The 26573-nt window shown below is 36.7% G+C and overlaps 1 protein-coding gene across 7 annotated transcripts in view; it reads left to right on the forward strand.

Moving 5' to 3' along the window:
• Window positions 1-2482: 2482 nt before the first annotated feature.
• Window positions 2483-26573, forward strand: part of LOC129726143 (serine-rich adhesin for platelets) — a 217588-nt gene continuing 193497 nt past the window's right edge. For 2 of the 7 annotated variants that reach the window (XM_055682821.1, XM_055682822.1), the window contains exon 1: window positions 2491-3436. The gene's annotated coding sequence lies outside the window, so the exon portion shown is untranslated. Of the gene's footprint in view, window positions 3437-26573 lie in introns of all 7 variants that reach the window. The other 5 variants (XM_055682826.1, XM_055682827.1, XM_055682828.1 and 2 more) reach the window with 5 other exon arrangements.

Genomic DNA, 26573 nt, shown 5'->3' on the forward strand with positions numbered 1-26573 from the left:
CTATCTTTTTTCGGTACAAAGTTATAAAGTATAATACATGGAACTTATTTAAAAGTTAGTTTTTTGTACTTAACTTTTGTTAGTTGCATTTTACACGAAAGTGTAGTTCGGAGGAATTGTTGGAGCATACAAAACACACATTTTTACCAAAGATCATATATCTCCAGGACTTTGCCTTACAAAGTATATCATATTTTAGCTTATTTTTCCGATAACTTCAAGAACGTATAGGTTTAAAAGGAGCAAGTGGAATCATGATGTCAATACTTTTCCTTGAAGTTAAACTGAAGTACTATAAACTCCTTTAGATCCCGTTTGTCCCAATTCACCCATATTAGAGTACGGCGAGCATATATTACAGTAGGTTTACAGATATAGGAATGGTTTATTCGGCAAAGTTTTAGAACGTGCAAAAATATGTAACTTTGATGAACAAACAAAATTCCTATCTTCATTGGAAGCAGAGTTACAGAGTATTTTATGTAAAAGTTACTTAAAAGTTAGTTTTTCGTACTTAACTTTTGTTAGTTACATTTTACAAGAAAACGGTGTTCTAAAGAAGCATTTGGACATACAAAACACACGTTTTTGTTGGAGACCACAGATCTCCAGGTTCTGTGGTCTCCAACTCTCTTTCCTTACAAAGTTATAGCACATTTCAGCATATTTTTTGAAAACTTTGAGAACGTATAAAGTGGATTCCTTAATTTTGCAAAAAATAGCCCTATAGCAGTTCTGAGATTGTGTCGTACATTGGTTTATTTAATGTATTAAAACAGATACAAATTGTATAGTGTACTGGTTTTTTTCAAAGGTTAACCCCTAACATATGGGAGTCCCTCTGCCACGCACCTTAAATCCAGCATAGACGATTTTTTGCCAACAAGTAAACTATAACCACAGACTAACATATGTAACACTGGGACCTAGCTCCATCGCCACAAATAAAAGATCTTTTCAAATTACCAATCGAATAACAGGCATCGCGCGATAACACCGCCAGCGGCACTGTCAAGCAATATATTTTGTGGTTCTCAATATGACACATGCACGTACGCTAGCGCTGATGTCGAAATACAAGCCGCAGCGTGAACACGGCAGCAGATGGTGCTAGTGTTACTATCGAAAAGTACTGGTATCATCCGAACGATAGTTTTATTGAAAAATTTGTTCAAAGTGTTGTGCATGTTAGTCTGTGCTATAACTGTTAAAAACCTTTTCTTATTGGCAAAAAATTAGAAGACTAAAGCTACTTTTGATTTTCTTGTTTCATTCAAGAAAAAAGAACTTGAATAAATGTTTGGTAAACATGTGACGATATCTGCCACGCGACGCCTCTGCATTCTGGGCTATTGGTTGAATTTATGGAACACGACACAGTTTTAGGAAGCTATTGAAACAATTGAAACAAATATTTTAGGGCCAAAACGGTTTGTTTATTTGGCGTGACGTCTTCGGCAAAGTTGTAGATAATAATTTTGTCTCTCCGAAAAAAAATTACACTCTAAAAAAATTATTTACTAAGCTAGTTTATTTTTATAAAAACTACAATTATTTTTTATTTTTTGAAAAAAAAAATTTTTTGTTTAATTTTCTTTTCGGGGGACATATTTTTTGGAAAGACAAAATTGATATCTACAACTTTGCCGAAGACACTATGCCAATCATTGTTTAGATAATCTTTTGATTTTTTTATAAAAAATAGATTTAAAAAATGAGCTTCTTTAGATAAATAATTTTATTTTTCTTTTAATTTTTTTCAAAAAAAAAATATTTTTTTAGAGTGTATATTTTTTTAGAAAGACAAAACTATTATCTACAACTTCGATGAAGACGTTACAATGTTCGAACAAACCGTTTTGGCCCTAAAAGTGTTTGTAATCATCAATACCTTCCCAAAATAGCATTTTTCAATAGCTTCACAAAAAATGAGTCGTGTTCCAAAAAAATTAACCAATAGCACAAAATGACATCTTTTGCCATAGATACGTTAATGCATAGTTTCAAATCAAAAATGACAATTCAAAAAAAAATCAAACTGGGACATTTTTGTGGAACTACTAAACAAGATTTGCTACTTCTAAGCATTAGTTTATTGTGCAATTTTAGTTGATTATAATCAATCGAGGGCAGCATACGATCAAGCTTTTCTTGCTATGCTGTGATATGCCTTGTCAAATTATTATCTGAGTTCTACATGCTTCTTACCAGTAACCTTCTATCCGGTGCAAGTGCATCGCGAGCAACTTTCGTGCTATCATCTGTGTACCCATCGTATCCGTAAGCCCATTCTCTTCGGCTCGTGACCACGCGGAATCTCTCGGCAAATACGTATTCTTCGTTTCTATTCCATTCGCACCTGCAGCCTCACCTGTGCTGTGCGAGAGCCCAACAGCAGCCGAAGCAAGCCAACAACGACGGTGCGCAGCCGCACAATCGCTCGTGCGCTCAGTTGCCTTCGAACCGTGGCACAGGCGCGATGCGCGAGTTAAACCAGCCTCGCTAAGTGAGTTGCTTTCGCACGCTGGCGTGTGTGTGTGTTTTGATCGGGTTGTTGTTTTTTTTCCTTTCTATTATTACCGGTAACACCCGCACCACATGTGCAGTTGACTCATCGCCGAGTTACGGTCGTTTTGGGTTCCTTATCGGTTCAATGTTAACAACTGCGGTAACCTTCACGATTTGATATCGGAATGCGTGATTCAACTGCACCTAAAAAAGAAGCATGCAAATGTGTTAAATCGGTGTGAAATAAATTCTATCGAAACGTAAATTTATTGAATTATTTACAAGATTGTGCACGGAAAGTGTACGAAGATTGAACTCAAAGTTCAATGCACTATGCCATCGTTTCGACTCGGTAGTGTTATAACATGTTCCTTCCAAGACCACCTATGCATCCCCTCGGGGGTTCGCGTTGAAGTTTGAGCTATAATGGCTCACCTGCTCGGAAGAAGATCCATCTTGCAGCACTAGATTCGATATCATTGCGCTTCAATACCGGCCTTCCACACACATTAACCTCCACACCATCGGAAGCAAATTACATGCGTTCTTGGAAGGCTTCAAAGCAGATAATCGGGGAAGTGCCGGGTGATCAAGTGGGGAATGGGACGGCCCGTCGGTGATGACCAGCCGTTTCTCGTTGGTAGAGGAGCATAATTTTAGCTTAGCATTTCCTACGTGGAGATAGTAATAAAGCATACTGCAGGCGAGAGCGCAAGAAATTGTTACATTAATTAGTGTTCATCAGTCGCAACAGCAGCGGAATTGTGCGGCGAGCTTAGAGATTCTTGGTGTTAATCCAATCAAGAACAGAAAGGCGGAATTCTTTACATCGAAGTGACGGAGAAGGCAGCTAGCGAGGTGCACGTGGGTGGAAAACGCGACTGGCAGCGCGACGAGGGAAGTTCGTCCTCCTGCTTTCCCATAAAAGGTAGGTAGTTTTTTTTGCACTATTTTCTCGACTTGCCTCGTGGAATGCAACCCGACTTGGTTGGCGAAGTGTGTGTGCACTGCATTCCAAGCAGGTTATTTGAATTCCGCTCACTTTGCTACATTGTTTTTTTTTCTTCTCAACTTGGACGATTTGCGGTAGAGCTACGGCTAGGTGCAGTAATAGGGAAAACCTTGTTATAGCACTGAATAGATTTGCTTGTTTTATAAGTTGAAAAAGTCGCCTCGCACTCTAGTGGTACTTTTTTTGGGGGCCTATTACAAAACAGGCAAATTAGCTAATTTGGCTTATTTCTTCGCTGAAAAGATCATGCTTCAAAGATAGTGTCACTGTTTACCAAGCTAAGATTATTAATTGCCGCCAGATTGGAGAGAAAAATCCCCAAACGATCGTTCCATTTTGCACTTTCTTTCGAAATTAGCGTACACATGCCTGTAATTGGCCCATTACCTCGTCAATCTTCATCGCGAGAAATCCCGCCAGGCCGATAAAATCAACTGTCTAAAGTTGTTTACCTACACCACGACAGACAGACAAATCTTCAACAGTACTGTGAAATTTGGCACTGCAGCGGGGGGATTCGAACGGGACCATTTTGCCGCGAGGAGAACTACACGTGAGATAATTGGTGCCACTTCGCGTCAACAAGCCAGAGCGCTCTGAAACAGCAGGGATTTGAAAGGAAAAACCTCTTCCACAGCAGAACGGAGCCACTATCGACATCGGATGCTGTACTAGGTTGTAACGTTGAAACGTCGTAATTGGGCACTTGAAACATGAAACGACTGTATCGAACAATTTCCTCCTCCAATTTGGAGCGCCGTTGCTGGAGCTGGGATGGAGGGAAAAAATAGAAGCAAGGAGAAGGCAGAGCCAGTATCGAACACAGGTCGAAGTCTCGACTTGGCATAAAGAATAACTTGTTAAATGGGTCAACGGACGGCACTGCACGGCTACGATGGATGGTGGCTGATTGCAATGGCTTTTGAGTTCGAGTTTTTCGTTTCAACTGCGGAGATGATTTTGATCTCTTTCACGTGCAAACAAAAACGAACGAACAAGCAAACAAACAAACAGGTTTTACACAGATGTTTCGCCCAATTTTCGACTGTGGCAGCTGGGGAGCCTTTAAGAGTCCTGAGTCATCGCGTATGCGCGAGGTAACGCGGGTTCCCTCCTTCAAGTTTGCCGATTTGAGTCAGTTGGCGACGAACCGGCGGCGACGACGTGTGCTTATGTGAAAATCAATTCAGTCGTCTGTCTGTTGCGAGTGGAAGTGCACTTTACAATTTTTTCCGCTCATCGAATGCGTGTGTGCAAGAAATAAAAGCGAATGAGAGTTTTGCTCACACGCATCACTGGTTTAGCTGGTCCCGATATTGTGGTTACCACGTAATTGATGATGAATAATCTCGTTCCTGCAAGCAATAATAAAGATCGTCGTATAAAACTATGTAACATCGACTAAAATAGCAGCACTAGTGAGGAAAAAATTAGTAAAATACCCATGGCGAAACTCGAACTTCACAGTGGCGCCTATATCCCAGTCATTTCTCATGAATTCACAAGTTTTTAGCACCAATCATTCGCTAATTTTTCAGTTATTGGATTCTCCAGAGGGAAAAAAACAATTGTTTTTCAGAAACTTCAAGTCTTTATAGACTTTGATGAAATTTTCCCATGAGAAAACGGAGAAACGACAAACCTGGCAAGCAATTACTCTGTATCCTTCTGACGCACTTCCGAGGCGACTAGGAGAACCAAAATTTCCCAACCACTTACCATTCCTTTACGCTGATATTATAATACCTTGGTCTGACCTTTTAACAAAAAATAAGTCCCTCTTATAAATAAAACTGGCCAGAAGGACGCACAACGAAGCTTCTCCAGCAAATTTATAAGAGACGGTATTTAGCAGAAGGAACAAAGCTCGGTATATTAGAGTACTGCTCTAAAAGGAAGAGTAGATTGCATTACATACAAGCACGGATACATAATAAGCATGCCACTGAGCATGCCACAATTTTTATTGTATACTTTTCGTTAATTAGGCTAGATATTTTTTCCTCTTCCAACATGTGGAACACTTAGTTTTATTCGTAAATGAAATCGTTTTGCAATGCAACGACCCTGATTTTTAACTTTTGTCTAACAAGTGATGCAAAATTCGGTCCATTGATTCATATAATGGTTATAAACTTAAACATTTGTTTGCTTAATACAAAATCGCAACGCGAATTAAATGAAAAAAAAATACGCTGCACTAAACCTGATCACTAGTTCCTTCTTCTTAGTATAAATGTGACAATCGTGACCAATAAACTATCTTTCGTTTGCCTTTCCATTATTTTAGTAGCTCTCTCTGTTCCTAAAATATTTCATTACGGCTTAAACTAAAAAAAAGCATCTGTCTTTTTTTTTCATTCCGAATACCGTAGCAAGTGATAAAATGACGGTCGCAAACTGTTTCCAAAACTGCAAAACAGGTAATGGAAGTTCTTTTGGCCCGAAAAATGAGTTTAAGAGCTATTTCTAGTTGATTATTCAACAAGTTTGCCTACATTAAATCCATTTCATTCGGTAAAGTTATGGCACGTTTTATAAAAAAACAACTTTATCGAAGACACCATACTTATATCTGCCTATTGTAGAAACAAATTCTTATGTCTGCAGATCAGGAAACAAATGTACCGTGTGAAACAGTTTTTCGATGACATTCGAGAGCGTTCCTCAATAGAGCAGTTCCACAAAAATGTCCCAGATATATATTTTTTAAATTGTCATTTTTGATTTGGCTGAATCTTTGCATGGACGTTTCTATAGGCAAAAGATGCCGTTTTGTGCTATTGGTTAAATTTTTGGAACACGACTAATTTTTGAGAAGCTATTGAAAAATGCTATTTTGGGAAGGAATTTATGATTACAACTATTTTTAGGGCCAAAATGGTTTGTTTGATCGGTGTGACGTCTTTGACAAAGTTGTAGATAATAGTTTTGTCTTTCCGAAAAAATCACACACCACGATTTTTCCATGATCGGACCGATTGCATTGTTAAGGTATTCTTTTACAGTTTTTATAAGAAAATAGCTTCTTTTAAAAATGAGCTGTTTTGGACAACTAATTTTTAATTCTTCCTTTAACTTTTTTTCGAAAAATAAATAATTTTTTTAGAGTGTACATCTTTTGTCGGACAGACAAAATTATTACCTACAACTTTGACGAAGACGTCACAACGATCGAACAAACCGTTTCGGCCCTAAACATATTTGTAATCATCAATACCTTCCCAGTATAGCATATTAGCTTCTCAAAATGAGTCGTGTTTCAAAAAATTGAACCAATGGCACAAAATTACTTCTTTTGCCTGTAGAAACGTCCATGTAAAGTTTGAGCCAAATCAAGAATGGTCGATTAAATTGGTTACCCGTTTTTTGTGGAATTGCTCTGTTCTAGTAGTGGTATTGCAAAATATAAACTGCCGTCAGAAAAAACGTTTCGCTACTGCAACGTTCCCATTCTAATTCTCCATTTGCTATTCGGAAGACATCCTACAAATAATGCCTAACCGACACACGAAGTACATTTTTCGTTTCCTTTTGTGATGCTCTATTGCCAATACGTTCTCAGTGTACTTACCCGACTGCTAGCGCAGGGAGCCATCGCAAACACACAGCAGCAGAAAAAGTATTCTGAGAAGACAGTGGAAAGGCTGTACTTTTTGAATGCCTGTTCACGATATTTTAGGATTTTGTAGATACCTGTTAGTGAAATAATGCATTATTTTAATAAAGTTTTTCAATGACTAAAGAAATGAAGAAAATGCCACAGCTTCACCGACCAAAATGTATTTTTATATGCAAAAATGGGGAAAACATGTTTTTTTCTCCCTTTCAGTTTCCCAGAAACCTAAATTTTCCATCTTGGATTAAAAAATGGCGTCTGGGGTCGACTACTGTTACAGTGCATCATTCCGATCATTTTGGGCTGTTCTCCGAAAAAATTGGTCATCTGTTTCATTTTCATGGGAGCCTCCCCTCTCTCTTTTAGAGTATAGAGGGGTGTTAAACCATCATAGACACAATTTTTGTTTCAAGAAACCTCTACAGACCGAATTTGCTTGATAAGTTCCTGAGCTATGCAAAAATGTCGGTTTCATTTGTATGGGGAACCTCCTTTTCAGAAGAAGGAGGGGTGTCAAACCACCATGGAAACATTACCTACAAATTGGATCCATTTGCCTAAGTAGTTCACGAGTTGTACAGAAATTTATGTACCAGAAGAGAGAGGGGTCTCGAACTATCCTAATCACCTATCTCGGCCCCAAAAACCTCTACATACAAATTTTCACGCCGATAGCTTCGGTAGTTTTTAAGTCTATACGGATCAGACAGACAGACATTTTTATATGTTTACTAGCTGACCCGGCAAACTTCGACCCGCCTATTTTTGTGTTTACTGTGTTTAATTTAAAAAAAAATGGACAAAAATTGCCAATTTTCCATGGGTTACACGCACTGACGGAACTACGCATGCAGCAACAATCATATTAACCCATGGAAAAAATTGATTTGCGCGTTTGAATAATCAGGAAAAATTTGATTTGCGCGTTCAAATAACGGTACCCCGCCGCGTCGAAAACGGACATCGTGCGGCAGTTCGTGGACAACGGATACGCCCGTTCCGGCATCTACAACATCTTGGCACTATTGAACACCAATCAGAGCATTGAAAGAAAGCCCGATTCCGGACGGCCGACGACCCTGAGCGACAAGAAGCTCCAAAGGATACTGAAGAGGAAGACCGAGGGAAAAGTGGCTACATCGCTGCGTGCGCTTGGCCTGAAGGTCTGTGCAACCGATCAAACAGTGTTTGGCGAACATGGACATACATTCACTAGTCTCGGAGCTACAGGCAATGAAGCATCGGCAGCGCCTGAATAAGATGGTCAAATCGGTTTTCCCGGCAATTCACGACGTGGCGGTGGTGATGGACGACGAGACCTGTCTCACCCTAGATGGCAACGACTGGTAGGGCACTTTGTATTTAATTCCACCACGAAAGAAGTAAGCACTAAGGTGAAATTTCTTTCACTCACCAAGTTCCCCAAGACGGTGCTGCTTTGGCTGACAATCAGCGAGAAGGGGATGTCAAAGCTGCTCTTCTTTCACTCCGGACTGGCCGTGAACGGGGGAATTTATAGTACAAAGTACCTGCTGGAAGATGCGTCGTTTATCAAAAAATACTATAAGGTCGAATACACGGTGTTTTGGCCGGATCTGGAGTCGGCTTACTATTCGAGGCGATCGTTTGAGGAGATGGAACGGCTCAATGTCAATGTGGTACCCAAGTTGGCGAACCCGCCCAACGTTCCAAAGTTGCGTCTCTTCGAGGATTTCTGGCAATCCAGAAGCGTATAATCTACTTCAACAATTTTGTCGCGAAATTTCAGGAGGAATTGATAAATAAAACGAAAAAAAAAATAAATAACATACCTACACGGCGAATGGTTAACTGCCGGAAGGCGGCACGCAAGATCGTAGATTTTTTCGCAAGTGAGCTAACATAATTACATTCCATAGGAAATTTATGAAACTCAATTATCTGTCTTAGTTATTTTTTTACCACCATGCGAAAAAAGTCCATTTTTTTAACGCATACGTTAGCACAAAACGACATTTTTAGCCCACTAAAACATCTGTGTAAAGTATCAGCCAGATCAAAAATAATTGATTGAAATGCTTGGCCTATTTTTCGTTTTTTCAGTTTTCCCTTTTCGTTTTTTTGCTTTTCATTTTCGCATTTTATTTTTGTTTCATCATTTTTCGCTTCTTATTTTTCGCTTCCCATTCTCACTCTTTTTCGTTTTGTCATTTTTCGCATTCTGGCACTTTCACCTTTTATTTTTCGCATTGCATTTTTCGCTTTTGATTTTTTTTTAATTGTTCGCTTTTTAATTTTCTTTTACCTTTTTTCGGCATTTTGTGTTTCGCTTTTAATTTTTCCTCTTTTTATTTCACCTTTTATTGTTTTTAATTTTTCACTTTCTTTTATTTGCCTTTTGTTTCTCACTGTTCATATTTCGCTATTAATTTTTCTTTCGTCAATTTTCGCTTTTTAGTTTTCGTTTTATATTATTCGCATTAAAAATTTCGTTTGTTATTTTCCTGTAGTCATGTTTCGTTTTATGTTTTCCGCTTTATATTTTTTGTCGTTTTGCGCATTTTGTTTTCGCTTCCTAATTTTATCTTTTCGGTTTTCACCTTATTATGGCAATTCACCTTATTACGCTTTATTTTCGATTTCCATTGTTCACTTCTTATTTTCCGTGTGTCATTTTACGCTTTTTATTTTTGAGTTTTGAACTTCCGCTTTTCATTTTCGCTCTCTATTTTTTGCGTTTTTTGACATTGTTCACTTTTTAATATTTCTCTTTCCGTTTTTGGCTTCCTAATTTTCACCTTTCGTTTTTCGCGATTTATTTTACGCTATTCATTTTTCGCTCTTCATTATTCTTTCTTTAGATTTAGATTTTTTCTTTAAATTTACATTTTTATATTTTCTCTGTCCGATTATGATTTTTCGCTTTAGAATCTCTTTGTTTACTGCCCTTTTTACTTCTCATTATTTATCTCTATTTTTGTCTTCTAGCGTTGTACGTCTTGCTTCTTAGTTATATTTTTCACATCTCTTATTGAATTTTGATTTTTTTTTTATTTTTCTGCGACTATTGTTTTGATCTTTTGTTGTTTTTTTTTCTCATTTGCTGTATCATTTTTCACTCTACTCACTTTTTTCCGCTTTCTTTTTTGCTTTTTATTTCTCGCTTTTTAATGGTTACCTTTCACTATCTATTTTTACTTTACTGTTCATTTTTTAGTTGTTACTGCTTAGTTTTTACTTTAAGCTTTTTACTCCTATCTTTTTATTCTTGTTTATGACTTCTCGCTATTTACTTATCACTTTTACCGATCGCTTTTCACTTCTCGCTCCTTACTTCTTTCATTTTACTTCTAGATTTATTTTTTTTCCACTTTTTAACTCTCACTCTTTATTTGTCGATTTCACTTCTTTATTTTCATTTCTGATTTGTTGTTTTTTCTTCTTGCTTCCAGAGTTTGCTTTTTATTCCTCGAATTTTCATATCTGTCTTTTAACTTCTCGCTTTTTACTCCTCCTTTTTCACTTATTGGTATTTGCTTTTTTTTTCACTTCACGCGCTGTACTTCTCGGGTTTAACTTTTTGCTGATTACTTTTGTAAACTCGCTAATTACTTCTAGCGTACGTTTTTATTTGTCACGTATATATTTTTTTTTTGTTTTTCATTTCTTACTTTTTACCTCTCTATTTTTTCTTCTCGTTCTTTACTTCTCTTCTTGTAGATTCCACTCTTTACTCATCGTTTCATTTTATTTTTATTTGATTTTTACTATTTTATTTCTCTTCAAAAAATAAGAGATATAAATCATTTATTATGGAAAATTTTCTGATGAGAAATTTACAATTTGCTTTTAACTGCTTTGTATTTCTATTGTTCATTCTGTTGCCGTAAAAATCATTTCGAATGTTTGTGTTGCATTAATTAGTCAAAAACAATATCAGTAAGATGACTATTTTATGTGTCAGACATTTTGCGGTTACAAGAAATATTTAACAAGAAAACCTGGTGTTTCCTGGCACCATAGTTTGACATCAACAATTTCGTCTTTTATATATATACCTATATTCACACTTCTAAAGAGCCATTTAAAAAACCTTCAATGTAACAGGTTTTTTTTTTCATCTCGACCAGTGATTGAAAAAACTAATCAGATTGTTCTTAAAAAGAAGCCATGGGGTGTCGATGATTTTTCGTGAATTTGATTTTCTGCACTTTCATAATTGTCCTACATCTTTCAATCAACTTGTGAGAAGTACTCATAAAACTTGATGAATCAATGCCATCTGAAACAATAAACGTTTGTATACGTCATTCGGAACTATTTTCATTTTTTATCATAAGTTATCACTACAATCATACCATCATTATTATACATAATGAAGCACTGCGGAATCAGTAATGTGTCATCAGTCCCCTAACAGACTAGGTCACCCATTTTATATGCGTTCGCAGCCGTAAAACTGCAATTGTCACCCACGTTGTTTACGGTGCGCTATCTGGGGTGAAATCGAACAACAACGCGGGCAGGTCGGTATCAGCACTCAAAAAATCTGCCACGCAATTCCAAAAACCTCATTGCGTAAGCCCCCCGCCCCCTCCGCGAACAATTACCAACGCAAGGACGGCACACCCATGGCCCCACTATCTCTCACTGTAATGACATTTTCCCGCACTCGTCCTGTTCCGATCCCCATCAGTTTGTTTGTCTGCTATTCGCTTGAGTGATTTCTCGTGTGCTGCTTCGAATACTAAAAGCATCATCTTTCAAAGCAAACTCGTTCGTCATCCTTGAATATTACTCCATTCACCCACGCATCAAACATCAACTCGGGCGCTTCCTCGGATGCCATATTCAACAGAGAGAGTAGATTTAAAACGACATCGAGCATAGTTTCATCTTCCAATATCGGAATCGGAAACGTAAAACTCCATTAAGTTGGGTCGGGTGGAGGTGGGGTTGATGGGTGAATATTTTACAAAATGTTTAATGTTTCCTCCTCCTCCATTTACAGTAGCATTCCATAAACCTACAATCTTCACCTGTCGTCCATTCCTCTGCCAGCGGGTGCCTTAAATAAATACCCCGCTAATCGCCCAACGCTCTGGATTGGGTTGTAAATTTGTTTGATTAGGGCCTCCGCACGAAATGACGGAGTACTTTCGTCAATAAAGCGTGTAGCCTCAATCATAAAATTGTTATTTGATTTATCGTTGTTGATTACAGTCTTTTGTACTCAGCTCGGTGTGGTGTCGCAGGGGACCCTTACCCAACCCCAGCCATTTAGCGGCAAGCGTGACAAATCAATGGGCAGCAACTGGAAGATGATAACTGCTGATAATATCGGCAATCACTGATCGAAATTCTGTGCGTCGTCGATTTTCATGCCCTATTAATGCGACACATTCGGCGGTCAGTCACGAAAAATAGATCCACTGCACGAGTAGGTGACAGTAACAACACTTTGTGTTGAAGGGTAATGTTATTATTTTCATAATATTTTATGACCCATTACTGGTTCTATCGCACCGAGAGCAATATCCGATTAGTAAACAAAATGCTAAACCCTCTAGTGCCCAAGTTAATTTTCATTATGAATCTTTATAAACATTTTTTAGGTGTTGATTGGAGCTTTTTAGAGGTGTAACTTAAGACCATCTAAAAGCGGCACTGGGCACTAGAGGGTTAAGCTGAGTCTGAGTTGAAGTCTTTCAACTAAATCTGGATCTCGATTATTTTCTGGTGTATCGGCGCTCAATTGGAAGTACATAAAAAAGAAATAAACGCGTCGTGAATCCGCGATGACAATGACATTGAAATCTTGATACCTTCCGTTAGTAGTGCGCTATTCGAAAACACTTTGAACGCATTTGTGTTAATGACATAACGCAGGCACCAAAACTCAGTCAAGCTTGCACTTCCTGCTGCTAAAGTAAAAATAAATCGAACTGATTAAAATACGGAGTGCGTACCGAATTGAGCAACCATTTAAAATTCGTCGCAATTCACCTGTTCTGTATGTCATTTACTTTAAGTGGAGTTAAAGCTGTGAAGCAAGTGAAGATTGATGATGCTATCGTGCCCAATTAAATTTCAAATAATCAACAGTTTGACAAAAGACTGAGGAAGTAACGTAACTAGTTTAAAGCAAATGATTTTGAATAGCATCAAACAGCAGACCACTTTTTTCTTCAACTTGAACTACTACTTAACTTATTCCTCAAAAAATTTATTGAACATACCAAAATCGCTCGCCTAATAAGCGTATGCTAGAAATCCTACCCAAAACGAATCGCTGAGTTACGGTTTGGAAGTGAAACGACAAACTGCTGCGTATTAACCAAACCAACCACGAAGACGAAGAGTGGACCTCCTGCCTCGCGGAAACTAGTGTAAACAGATGATTATAACTATTTTTAACATATTCCTCAGCAGATCGTTAATCATTTCACCGTTTCGTTATAATCCTACATTCAATATACTTACATTTAAAAATTTTTATTCAAACATCGGCGAGTGAAGGTAATGCAATTATAATGATTACTATAATTGATAGATTATTTAAGCAATAAACACGTCACTATTTTTTCAGTGCTATTTACTTGGCACATCACAACAAACACATCAATAGTGGAGCGGATAGGTTGTATGTTGACTCTGAAACAAGCCTTTTTTGTGAGTTTCGATGTGTCGATGTCAACTTACTTTTAATTAGGTTATTGTATGCTATTTCAACCTATATAAATATTGATAGTTATTCAGTAATTTGCTGCGAGCTCTATATCATATTTATGATTTTTATACGAACCTACCATTGCTTTAACCAATCGCGCAAACGTTTCTCTTTTTTTTATATATTGGGTAGTAAGTTTAAGTTTAAGGTAATTTGTTCGATTTCATTTGACCAGTCAAATGATTTTGCTCGATAGATATCACTACCAGGAAAAAATCCTATTGGCACATTTACCGTACTTATTTTCTTGATATATTCAAATGTGTCAATTTTTTTGGCATGTCATTTCCGATTTTCCTGAAACTTAGCACAGTGGCTCCTTCTTGTCATTCTATAATATCAGTTCTTCATGCAGTAGACTCACGACTGCTGTTTCAAAAGGGCCTATTCAAAAATGTAACTGATGACTAAAATATTCTGTATCAGAAAAACGGTTTGTTTGCCTAAAATGGTGTCTTCAGCAAAGTTGTAGAAAAAAATTGTGGTTCTAAAATATATATACACTGTATTTTTTTCTCGGCAAATTTTCCAAATCATCACAAAATATAGAATATCTCAAAAAGCTGCTTTTCAAAAATCTATTTCTTTTTACATTTTGAAGATGATAATATGTACTACCATCTGTCAAAATTGGTGATGGTAAAATGAAAAACAAAAAAGTTATGAATATTCAAGTGTTTTGACATTTTTACTCTGAACTTTTTTAAGTGTTTTATTCTAGCTGCACATTACAAAATATTTACCTACATTTTTGATGAAGACACCATTTCAACCAAACGAACTGTTTTCCTGATACAAAATATTTTAGTCATTAGTCATATTTTTGGATAGGCCTATTTGAAAACAGTAGTCGTGAGTCTAAATGAAGAACTAAGAAATATTTCACTCCAGATAACCGAATTATCCAGCTAATTGAGTAAATTTTTTATATAAATTTTCTTATCTTTACTTAACGAGAACAGCAGTTTGTTGAACTAAAGAATTGTAGTCGGTAAACATGCCAACATAAATTATACAAATTATCTAGCGACTGTATGTCGATGTTTGTAAAATGTAGAAAATTTGATCATAATGAGATGAATCTAGTCCTATGCGCCGCCACGCCGCGCCGCCGCCGACACTTTTACGTACGCTGCCGCCGCCGATGATTTTGAGTCGAAGATATATTTGGCGCACAGGTCTAGATGAATCAATCGTGTGGTGACATCGTTATGCATCGAATTAACTACGCAATATATAGCGCGAAATACTGCATCAAATTTGGCATTTTTAGATAGAATCGACAAAAACACAAGCGCAATATACATATTAGACTGTGACACGATTTGATGGGAAAAAAGCGATGGTGTTATTTTTTCGCTCCCGTGCACTTTTCGTGCTCCTTGTGGGTCCTATAACGACTGTGTAATTTTTCAGATCGATCGATGGAATTATATTTTTGCACCCGATTTTTAAAGTTTTTTTTTATGAGAAAATCCACTTTTTCAAAACTTATTCTCTACAGATGTCCAGTTGGCTCCTAAAAATATATCCATAGATGCAGATATTTTCAGGAAATTTTCCTCTTCTGAAGACAGTAAGGCGCTACGATGTTTATAGCATAAAATATTTCCCTTAAACTGTTTGAATATCTGACGAACAGCTCACTATAAAATTTTTCTAGCAATACTGCTGCAGCATACCACATCACATATCATCACATTACATAACACTACATCACATCACATCACATCACATCCCATCACATCACATCACATCACATGATATCATATAACATCACATCATATTACATCATATCATATCATATCAAATCATATCATATCATATCATATCATATCATATCATATCATATCATATCATATCATATCATATCATATCATATCATATCATATCATATCATATCATATCATATCATATCGTATCATATCATATCATATCATATCATATCATATCATATCATATCATATCATATCATATCATATCATATCATATCATATCATATCATATCATATCATATCATCTCATATCATATCATATCATATCATATCATATCATATCATATCATATCATCTCATATCATATCATATCTTATCATATCATATCATATCATATCATATCATATCATATCATATCATATCATATCATATCATATCATATCATATCATATCATATCATATCATATCATATCATATCATATCATATCTTATCATATCATATCATATCATATCATATCATATCATATCATATCATATCATATCATATCATATCATATCATATCATATCATATCATATCATATCATATCATATCATATCATATCATATCATATCATATCATATCATATCATATCATATCATATCATATCATATCATATCATATCATATCATATCATATCATATCATATCATATCATATCATATCATATCATATCATATCATATCATATCATATCATATCATATCATATCATATCATATCATATCATATCATATCATATCATTCGTCTCGTCTCGTCACGTCTCGTCTCGTCACGTCACGTCTCGTCTCGTCTCGTCTCGTCTCGTCTCGTCTCGTCTCGTCTCGTCTCGTCTCGTCTCGTCTCGTCTCGTCTCGTCTCGTCTCGTCTCGTCTCGTCTCGTCTCGTCTCGTCTCGTCTCGTCTCGTCTCGTCTCGTCTCGTCTCGTCTCGTCTCGTCTCGTCTCGTCTCGTCTCGTCTCGTCTCGTCTCGTCTCGTCTCGTCTCGTCTCGTCTCGTCTCGTCTCGTCTCGTCTCGTCTCGTCTCGTCTCGTCTCGTCTCGTCTCGTCTCGTCTCGTCTCGTCTCGTCTCGTCTCGTCTCGTCTCGTCTCGTCTCGTCTCGTCTCGTCTCGTCTCGTCTCGTCTCGTCTCGTCTCGTCTCGTCTCGTCTCGTCTCGTCTCGTCTCGTCTCGTCTCGTCTCGTCTCGTCTCGTCTCGTCTCGTCTCGTCTCGTCTCGTCTCGTCTCGTCTCGTCTCGTCTCGTCTCGTCTCGTCTCGTCTCGTCTCGTCTCGTCTCGTCTCGTCTCGTCTCGTCTCGTCTCGTCTCGTCTCGTCTCGTCTCGTCACGTCTCCTCTCGTCTCGTCTCGTCTCGTCTCGTCTCGTCTCGTCTCGTCTCGTCTCGTCTCGTCTCGTCTAGTCTCGTCTCGTCTCGTCTCGTCTCGTCTCGTCTCGTGAAAAAATTATCTCCGCTAGGGGCATCAAAATTCACAAAAAAGCTATAATTTTCCACTGTTTGCTTGTTTGAGCTCTAGAGCGAAACCTATGTTTTGGACCCACAATGGTCCAAAAACCAAATTTAGGTATAAATTTGGGTCTAGAGCTGTATAGCAATATTCTAGCAATAAATTTTCTTCTACAAAGTTATTACATATAATAAAGTGCTTATTAAAAAAATATCAAGAAATAGAGTGACCTAAATTTTTGATAAAACCAAGTATCTAACTTTTTTATTTTTGCAGATAGAAGAAAAAGCTCCGTTATATTTAAGTAACTTCAAAAAATAATTTTTTTTTCTTCTATTGTTATGTTAAAAAAAACACATTTTCCGTTTTACCTTTTTATTTCAATTTAAACCACAACACTGTCTGTCGAAGACTTTTAGGACTTTTTAAGCGAAATGATTTGCAATACTGACATCGTGAATATCTAAATTCTACACAAAGTTATTATTTTTTCCATCAAAATATGCCTTTTTTATTTGTTTGTCTTCTTTTTGAGGCAAACATAAAACGTATTTCTTGGTCCCAATTTGAAAAGCAAATTTGACTCTATATAATGAGAAATTTTAAAAATATTTTATTTTTCATATATGAGTAAAATTAATTTGAAAACATGACAAAGATTTCAATAACTTTATATATAATGCATATAAAAGCACACAGCTTTTATATGCATAATATATTATGAATTTTTGAAAATGAAAGAGGGTATCGGCTCTATTATCGTCAGCTTTTACCCATTATCGTCCGGGGTGAATGATGTCCTAGAGCGTTAATTTCTTGCATGACGCTTAGTTCCCTATGACTCTTTTAACCCCCCGGACGATAATTGGACAAACCTGACGATAATAGAGCCAATACCCTACATACATCGAAAAAGCTGTTTTTAATGGTCACCCTATATCGGAACTGGTCACGCAAAGTACTGTAAATTGTGCTCAAAATTGCGGGGATGAATCTGCGTCGCAAATAATGAATTCCGTAATTTCTCGTTGAGTCGTTAGGGTGACCAACTCCGGAGTACGGTGACTCTAAAAACGGCTTTATTCGTTGTATTTTATTTTCAAAAATCCATGACTTTTGAACTAGCTGATCGATTTTAGATCGTTTTGCATCAAACTAAAAGTATTTTTTCTGGTTTTAAGAAAAATACTAAAAAATTGTGTGTTTTAACATGCAACATAGATAAAGATTTTATAATTCTTGTCAGGTTTCCAAAATAAATCAACGCGAATACAACAAATAACATATTTTTCAAAATTTCCTCAAATATAGAATCATATATGTTTTAAAAATTGAGACCAAGAAACATTTTTTATGTTTGCCCCAAAAAGAACGACAAACAAATCAAAGACATATATTTTGATGAAAAACATTAATAACAATGAGTAAAATTTGCTTAAAATTAACGGATCAAGACAGAGGTACAAAAGTTATATACATTACATTACATACAGTTACATTTCATCAAAAATTTGGGTCACCCTAATTTTTGATATTTTTTCAATAAGTACTTATTACCTATCATATGTAACAATTTTGTAGGAGAAAGTGCTCCTCTAAAATATTGCTATCTAGTTCCAGATCCAAATTTTGCCCTGAATTCTGTGTCTGGACCAAAGTTACCCTGAAAATATAACGTCTTTTTAACCATTCTTTTGAATTTTGGTACCCCTAGTAAAAGCAGAAGTGCGTCAAAAGGCCGCTGAGTAATTACTCGCCAAGTTCGTCGCTTCTACATTTACAAACGGGAAATCTCATTTGAGTGTCTGAAAAAAATTATCCCTGCTAAGAGCACAAAAATTCACAGAAAAAGATATAATCTTTCACTTTTTTCCAGTTTTAGCCCTGGAGCAAAACCTGTGTTTGCCAGTGCTAGTATATAAGGGATCCAGCAGAAGCTCCGCGATTTATTGAGTCGTTAAACTTTTAACATGTGTGGGCGGTGTTAATGAATCCTACTTACGTCTTTTACTGCATGTCGAATATACAGGTTAACGAGAAATCAAATTAATATATGCTCAGAAACAATGTTTTATTTTGTATATTTTCATGAATCGTTAAACAGTTTCGCCTATAGCTTGCATGACTTCATGATAGATCCAGCTTAAATTTTGTTAAAACATTAATATCCATAATTTGAACTTTCTCTGTTCAGATGTGACTACAAATTGTGACATCAAGACTTGGCTAGATCGGGAACGAAACTGTTTCAAACGTAAACCGCACACTGCGTATTCAAATTTGTAATTAGTCCATTTGGTAACACCCAGCAAAAGTTTCAGGACACACGCGTGAACGAAGCTCGCGAGCGAAATGCGACCATGTGTCACATTAACCGGATCACTCACCCACAAGCGCCAGCCATCGCGCAGCAGATGAACATAACCCCGCCAGGAGTTGTCAACGCGGCTACAGCCACTTACGCTTGACAACAAAATTGGGAAATTACAATATGCCATTAAAAATTGCCGAACTGTGTAGGTACACTTTCCCAAAAAAAAAATTTTTTGTCGCTCAAAAAATCGGAATGCACGCGAGCAAAAGCGAAAATTTCCATGCATTCCGTAAACATTTTCCGTATAAAAGTTGCACAACCTCACCCGCTCGGAACTTCGGCATCATTGCGGAGGTACCGGAGGGACCGACGGTTTTATGCAACAGTGTAAAACCACATTGGCAAAAACGCAACAATCATTTCATGCGAAAAGTTGTTCTGCCCTGCATCACTAAAAAGCCACCCACACTCGAAACTCGCCAATTCCGCGGATGGGTCGCTCGGAAAAACGGAGAATACCCGCTAGTGTGTAATTTAAATATGTGGCGTACAAGTGTACGAGTGCGGTAAAAATTATCATCACAGGTCCGGTTAGTATTACACACGCACAGACCCATAAAAACATACGTTTTCACAGACACGTGGTTTCTGATTTGCACCTCCTACTCCCCCACGCACTTTTGTGAACGCACCTACGCATGGGCTTTTGATTAAGCCGCAAATCATAGTCGAGCGAGCGTAAATGTTGAAAAATCACTCAACTATGCCCCGACTGCGGTGCCAATAATAATAGCAGCAGCAGCAGTAGTGTGCAAGTGCTCGGAAAAAAAATACACCGTAACCGCACTTAATAAAAGTCCCACCGATTGTTATTATTGCTTTGCGGTTGATTTTTCGATTCAGAATCCTAAGGGGCCTTCCCTTAGCCATGTGAGCACGAACACTCGATTATCATAGTTTTACGATTCCTCTGTCTCGTACTCCAGTTGTCCAAAAAAACTAATATTGACGAGAATAGAAATAAACTAGCCTATTATAAAACGAAAATGGCAATTTTTTACAATTCAGTTTCACTTTCACAATGAAGTTAATTAAATTGACCGAAAGAAATTGAAAAATTAATTAAACTCCTGCAAATACCTACTTAGAGAGGGTAGTAATTTTAAAGTAAAACAACTGCTCAAGTTGCCTTAAAGTGATCACATACCCTATTTATTTTCCATCACATGTCAATTTTGAATTTTTATGTATTTCCTGCCAACATAATTTTTCACTAACCTCACTTTCATGGTCGTACTGCACACCAGATTTTTCTCTTCAATGAGAGTAGTTACACACCAAATGACAACACCAGCATTACTGTATACATAAAATACTTTTCCATTTTAACTGACCTTTCAACGACAGCAATGAAGCAGGTAATTTACCAACGATAGTGGGTTAGCAGGAGCGTGATGTGACAAAATATCAATTTAAAACATTAAAGCTAGACTTTCTTTCAACATTGCGACGACGGTGGAAAACATCACACCGCGGCCCGCTAACTGCAGCCACGTGAAAAGTAAAACTCGCAAATTTATGCCCTCGCCAATAACACGGTTTGCGCATTAACTTATTAATCTGCCCGGTGCTCGTAAAACCAATCTTTGACACCTGCTGTTTTAATCCAATAAATTCATTGACCTAGACCGGGTGGCCAATATAAAACAGCAAAACATGTCGGTTTATCCCTGTCCACGTCGAGAAATCGGGCGCAGAACTTTAGCAGACTCTGACTCATCTCTGTGGCACCCACAGTCCACAGCCAGCCGCCGCCGGTTCGAGCTTCCGATGTCTTTGTGCAAAATTTTCTGTTCGCCGATTTGCCACACAAAGAACATAATAATAATTCGATCAATTTTAATTATTCCTGTCGTGTCGCGCCCCGCACTGCTTGCCGGGGGTTGGAGGTTTGGGAACGAATTTATGGAACAGAGTAGTAGTGGAATGAAAAACCACGACAGCGTTGCTTTTACGTTACTGCCAGCAACAACAGCAAGAGTAAGCTTGATAAGCAGCATGCAAGTGCAACATTATTGTTGCACGAATAAAAGCTGCAGCAGAAAAAGCCGACCGAGGAGGGAAAATAAAATGCACACGAACATGTGCTGCATTTAAGCCTATAATTGCTTAATTACCATTCGATTGTGTTAACGCGTTTATTCGGTGTTATCGCTCTGTCTGTACAATGTTATTTTGCTGCTCATCCTTATGCGAAGATAGCAAAGTGAACTTAACTTGAGAGGGTTACGAACAGAGAATGCACTTTTCATACTGACCTGGAGCTGTCCTCAAACCAAGTGATTATATTCTAATTCCTAAATGGAATGCTTACTGATATTGGGCGACACAGCGCGAGTATAGATCACCAATTTGAACATACATGATACATCACGGGATCATTGAATTTTCTAGCTGTTGTATTTGTAAATCCTACTGGGCACAATTATAACAGCCTTTCATAAACTGGGTACTATGGGAGTTTAACGCAATACAATGCAAAATGGTCCAAAAACCAAACTTAAGGGAAAATTTGGTCTAGAGATCTATAGCACTATTTTAGAGAAAAACTTTCTTCTACAAGGTTGTTACATATGATAAAGCGCTTATTGAAAAATTATCAAAAATTGGGGTGACTCAAATTTCGATGAAATCAAGTATCTAAATTTTTTAATCTTTGTAGAAAAAGTGGTTCTACAATGTTATAGCTCCAATAATTTCGAGTAACTTTGTAGAAAAAAAGGAATTTTTCTCTATCTTTGAAATTAATCGATTTATATTGAAAAAAACTTATTATTCGCTCTAACTTTTTTATTACAATTTTCACCTTAAAACTGTCTTTGAACGACTTTTAGGGCTTTGTAAGAGAAACAATTTGTAATGCTGACATCGTGTATATCTCACTCTAAGTTATTATTGTTTTTCATTTGTTTGTCGTTCTTATTGAGGCATCTCTTGATCTCGGCCTAATTCGATGTATTTTATTTTCAAAAATTAAATGCTATTGAACCAGTTGATCGATTTTTGAACTTTTTGAATCAAATCAAAGATAATAATTTCCAGTTTTTAGAAAAAATACCAAAGAAATAAATCTGTGCGCTTTTACATGCATGCAGTTGAATTTACTCAAATATAAACTGTAACGTATTTTTAAAAAAATCTCCCTATATAGAGTCAAATGAACTCTTCAAATTGAGATCAAGGGATATTTTTTTATGTTTGCTTAAAAAGAATGACAAACAAAAATACTAATAACTTAGAGCAGAATTGAAACATTCATGATATCAGTATTTCAAATTGTTTATTTTAAAAAGCCCTAAAAGTCGTTAGAAAACATTTTAAACGTAAGAATTAAAACGAAAAATATGTTTTTTTCAATACAAAACAATTATTTTTCAAAGATAGCAAAAAAAAACCTTTTTTTAGAAAGGTACTTAAAATTAACAGACCTATTACATTGTAGATAAACTTTTACTTCTGTTTACAAAGATAAAAAAATTAGATACTTGGTTTCATAGAAAAGTTTTGTTATCCCAATTCAATCGTTACGAGAAACGAGGTTTCGATAAGAGACCATCCATAATTGATGTCACGCAAAATTTGGAAAAAATTAACTCCCCCCCTCCCACTTGTCACAAGTTGTCACAAATTCATGGACCCCCTCACATAACTACTTCACGTTTTTATACCCCCCTCCCCCTTCTTTGGTTGTAATTGAGTGTAAATAGGGTGTTTTAGAGGTATGTTTATTATTTTTTCTTTTGATAAGAAATTTCAAAAGAAATACATATTCTAACTTTTCTTAATTTAAACAGCAAAACTATTGAAAAAATTGATTTCAAACTTTAACAACTGTAAGTGGTTTTAAGACATACCCTACCGTCAATAAATCATGACACAGGGAGGCCAGGTCATTTTTCAAATATCTTCACACTCCACAAAACAATGTCTTTATACATAGGAAATGTGTAAACACGGTCCCCGTTGAAAGTTTACAAAACTTCCAGTGACACATTAAATCGAGTGCGGTTAATCAACCGACTATTAGGCTTCCACTTATTAACACGCGCTCAAATGTTTTCATTATTAAGACATGTCGTCACATCTGGCATCCCTGTCATGACACGTAAACCAGGGTTATATTTTCCACAAGTCAGCAGCGGAAATGTCACTTTGCTTACTTTTTTTTTCAATCAACGTTTATTTGACACGGCACAATACAAGTTAATGTTTTACGGAGCCAATTATATCTAGAATTTTACTTCATAAAGTATCTTAAAAACTAAAGACAAATTTTTTATCCTCGCTGCCGACTACGAGTTGAAATTAAATCTAAGATTAAAACTAAAATTAAACGTGTTTTAAAACTGGTGATTTGTTGTTGGGGCGTCATGATGTTCTTCAAACAGCCAAAAACAATGAGCAGCTTATTTGTTATGTTCTGCTAAACCAAGACACGAACTGGAAAATGGACTTTCTCGGGCCTCTAGTTGCTGGTATCGTGCAGGGTCTAGTTGCTGGTTCTGGATCGGGGGTCCAAACGTGTACTTGCGGTTAAGTTGGATGTAGACGGAAAGGAGTGGGGCTAGACTGGTGCATGGATGGATTTCAGGAAAATGTATATGGAGGACATGTAGGGAAGGTCAAGGCTCGCCAAGACATCACGAACAGGAACAGCCGGCTGTCTACCCTCGGCCTGCAGGGAAGCTATTAATTTAGACCTGGCTCCACAGTGTTCAGGGCAAGACCAAACCACACGCTCTATGTCGTGATAACCTTCACCACAGGCACAGATACCACCTTCCCCGAGCCCAATACGATGGAGATGCGCGTCAAATCTTTGCTTACTGTCAGGGTTATATTCCCCAAAGGCCAGCAACAGCAATGTCACTCTGAGCACTACTTGCCAGTTAGTGAAAATTTAAAACAAATATATTTTTTTAATTTTGAAATCAAAAAAAAAACTCGTAGAGATCTAAGACAAATTACGTAATGCCTACTGAAATGTCGGTTATCGATTAGTATAAGAAAAAGCAGGTATTTTTTCAAATTAAAACCCCCTATTGAGAATTTTTTTTCGAAAATGCGCTTTTTTAAAATTAGAACGATTTTGCTGAAAGAAAAACTGAAATTAAAAGAAAAAGAAGCTTACAAAAAATAACTAGAAAAGGCGTTTAATCCTTAGTCCAAGGATTCTGTTGATGGAGTCGCATAGCGACGACATAAAAAGCCGAGGTAGTAACTGCAGTATCATTGCTGATTTCTGAAAGACCATCCTTGTTCAGTTCCTCTTCATCAATCAATTCGCAACCCAAATCTTCTCCACATGTTAGTAGGATTGAGAGAGACTAAAAAATGAATGAAATTGCGCTGTCATTCATTCAAAACTAACAAATGTTATGCTTAAATGATTCTGAGTTAAACTCTGTGGTACAGGATTGTGTCTTCTTTATTTGTTTTTGATTTTGAGTTGAAATGTGACGTCACACTCAAGCTAATCCCCCCTCCCCCATATGTCACAAAATGTCACAATAATCGAAACCCCCTCCCCCTCTAAATGCGTGACATCATTAATGGATGGTCCCTAAGACTCCTTTCTCTTGACATCATAAGTCCCTGTTTGAATTGAACTGGCCAGAGAGGAACGTTAGGTGTAGTATCACTCCAGGAAATTGTTATTCGGCGATATTAGTGTGATAGAAAGAGGCTCGGTACAGTAGAAAAGTAAGCTTGAAACGAAAGGGTAACCTCTCACACACAAGCACGGATATAAATGAAAAGTATATCATCAACTTCAATAGTGATACTGCCAATAATATGAAGTGCGGAGTAGAGAAAACACCTGGGCAATATCACAATAGATCTAATTTCTCTGGTCGCAGTGGTGACTGATGAGTCCGCACAGAGAAAAAAACGCCGCACTGAAAGTGCAGGAAAATGTCGCGTTTGTGGTTTGCAGTATCGGTTTTTTCCTGTTTTGTTTTTTTTTTCGATCTTTATCATACATTCTTCAAGCGTTTGCTTATGATGATAAGTGACATTTCCCGTACATACTCTGGCAAACGTGTATAGACCGTTTTACGAACTGGTAGGATGTTAATGTTAATGTTGTTTTTACGTGCGTTATGCCAATAGCTCCATGTTTTCTATTAAAATTTTATTTGTTAATTGAGTTCTTAAACGTCTTGTAAAATAGTCTACAAGCGTGTAGGGTCGTTTCTGTTTAGCTCGACCTGTGAATCGTCATATCTTGGTGCCGATAACGTTCGTGATTGTGGTAGAGGCGTGAAAGTGTGGATGATCTGTTTGGATGATTTTATGCGGTGAATGGTTGTAAAAATGAGCGACTCGTCTGCGCCAACGCTGCAATGTTGTTGTAATAACTTATTTTAATTCATGTTTCAGCCGCAGAAAGGAGCACAGCAAAAACTATTGATATGCCAGGAATTATTCTCATAAAAGTTCATCCTTTTTTTTGGAAAGACAATACAACTGACACTTTCCATCTGTTTTTAAAATCTGTTTTTATTTTTTTTTTCGTTCTCTACGTTAAAAATTTGAAAATTTCAGCTTTGGAAGACAGTCAACCGAGATCTTCTTTACATGTCCTAATTCTTCTTATTGTATTTTATAATTCATTTTTATTAATCTCACATTATATGTGCATGACCATATCAATAATGTTACATTAATCCAATCAAATCATGGACCTATCACTTATCAAAGTGAATCCAGATCATATACCCATCCCACTAACAAAATTTTTCTTTCGTGGGCTTTGTAGAGATGGAAAGGTATACTCGATCTCTAACAAAGCAAAGACTACATTCCAACTTTCCATCGTTATTGTAGGTTTCATGCCACACAACTTTAAATTCATAGTTTCAAGAGAAACGGGATTGAAAAGTTAGCGTTTAAAATAACCGTTATCTACAAATATTACTTTAAAAAAAAATTCTCAATTTAAAAAAAAAACCTGCAGTTATAACAAAACATTTGGTAAAAAGTCCAGTTTGGAAAAATGAAAAACAATTTCTTTATTAATGTTTAAGTTTTAGAAAAAATATTAACTCCATCAAATAATTATATTATAATGATATTAAATGATTGAAAACATTATTCCTAATCAAAAAGCTCATGATGATTCACTTGTAAATTTATTCGTGTCTAAGTTATTA

This window comes from Wyeomyia smithii, chromosome 2 (assembly GCF_029784165.1).
Source record: "Wyeomyia smithii strain HCP4-BCI-WySm-NY-G18 chromosome 2, ASM2978416v1, whole genome shotgun sequence".
NCBI classification, from domain to species: Eukaryota; Metazoa; Arthropoda; class Insecta; order Diptera; family Culicidae; genus Wyeomyia; species Wyeomyia smithii.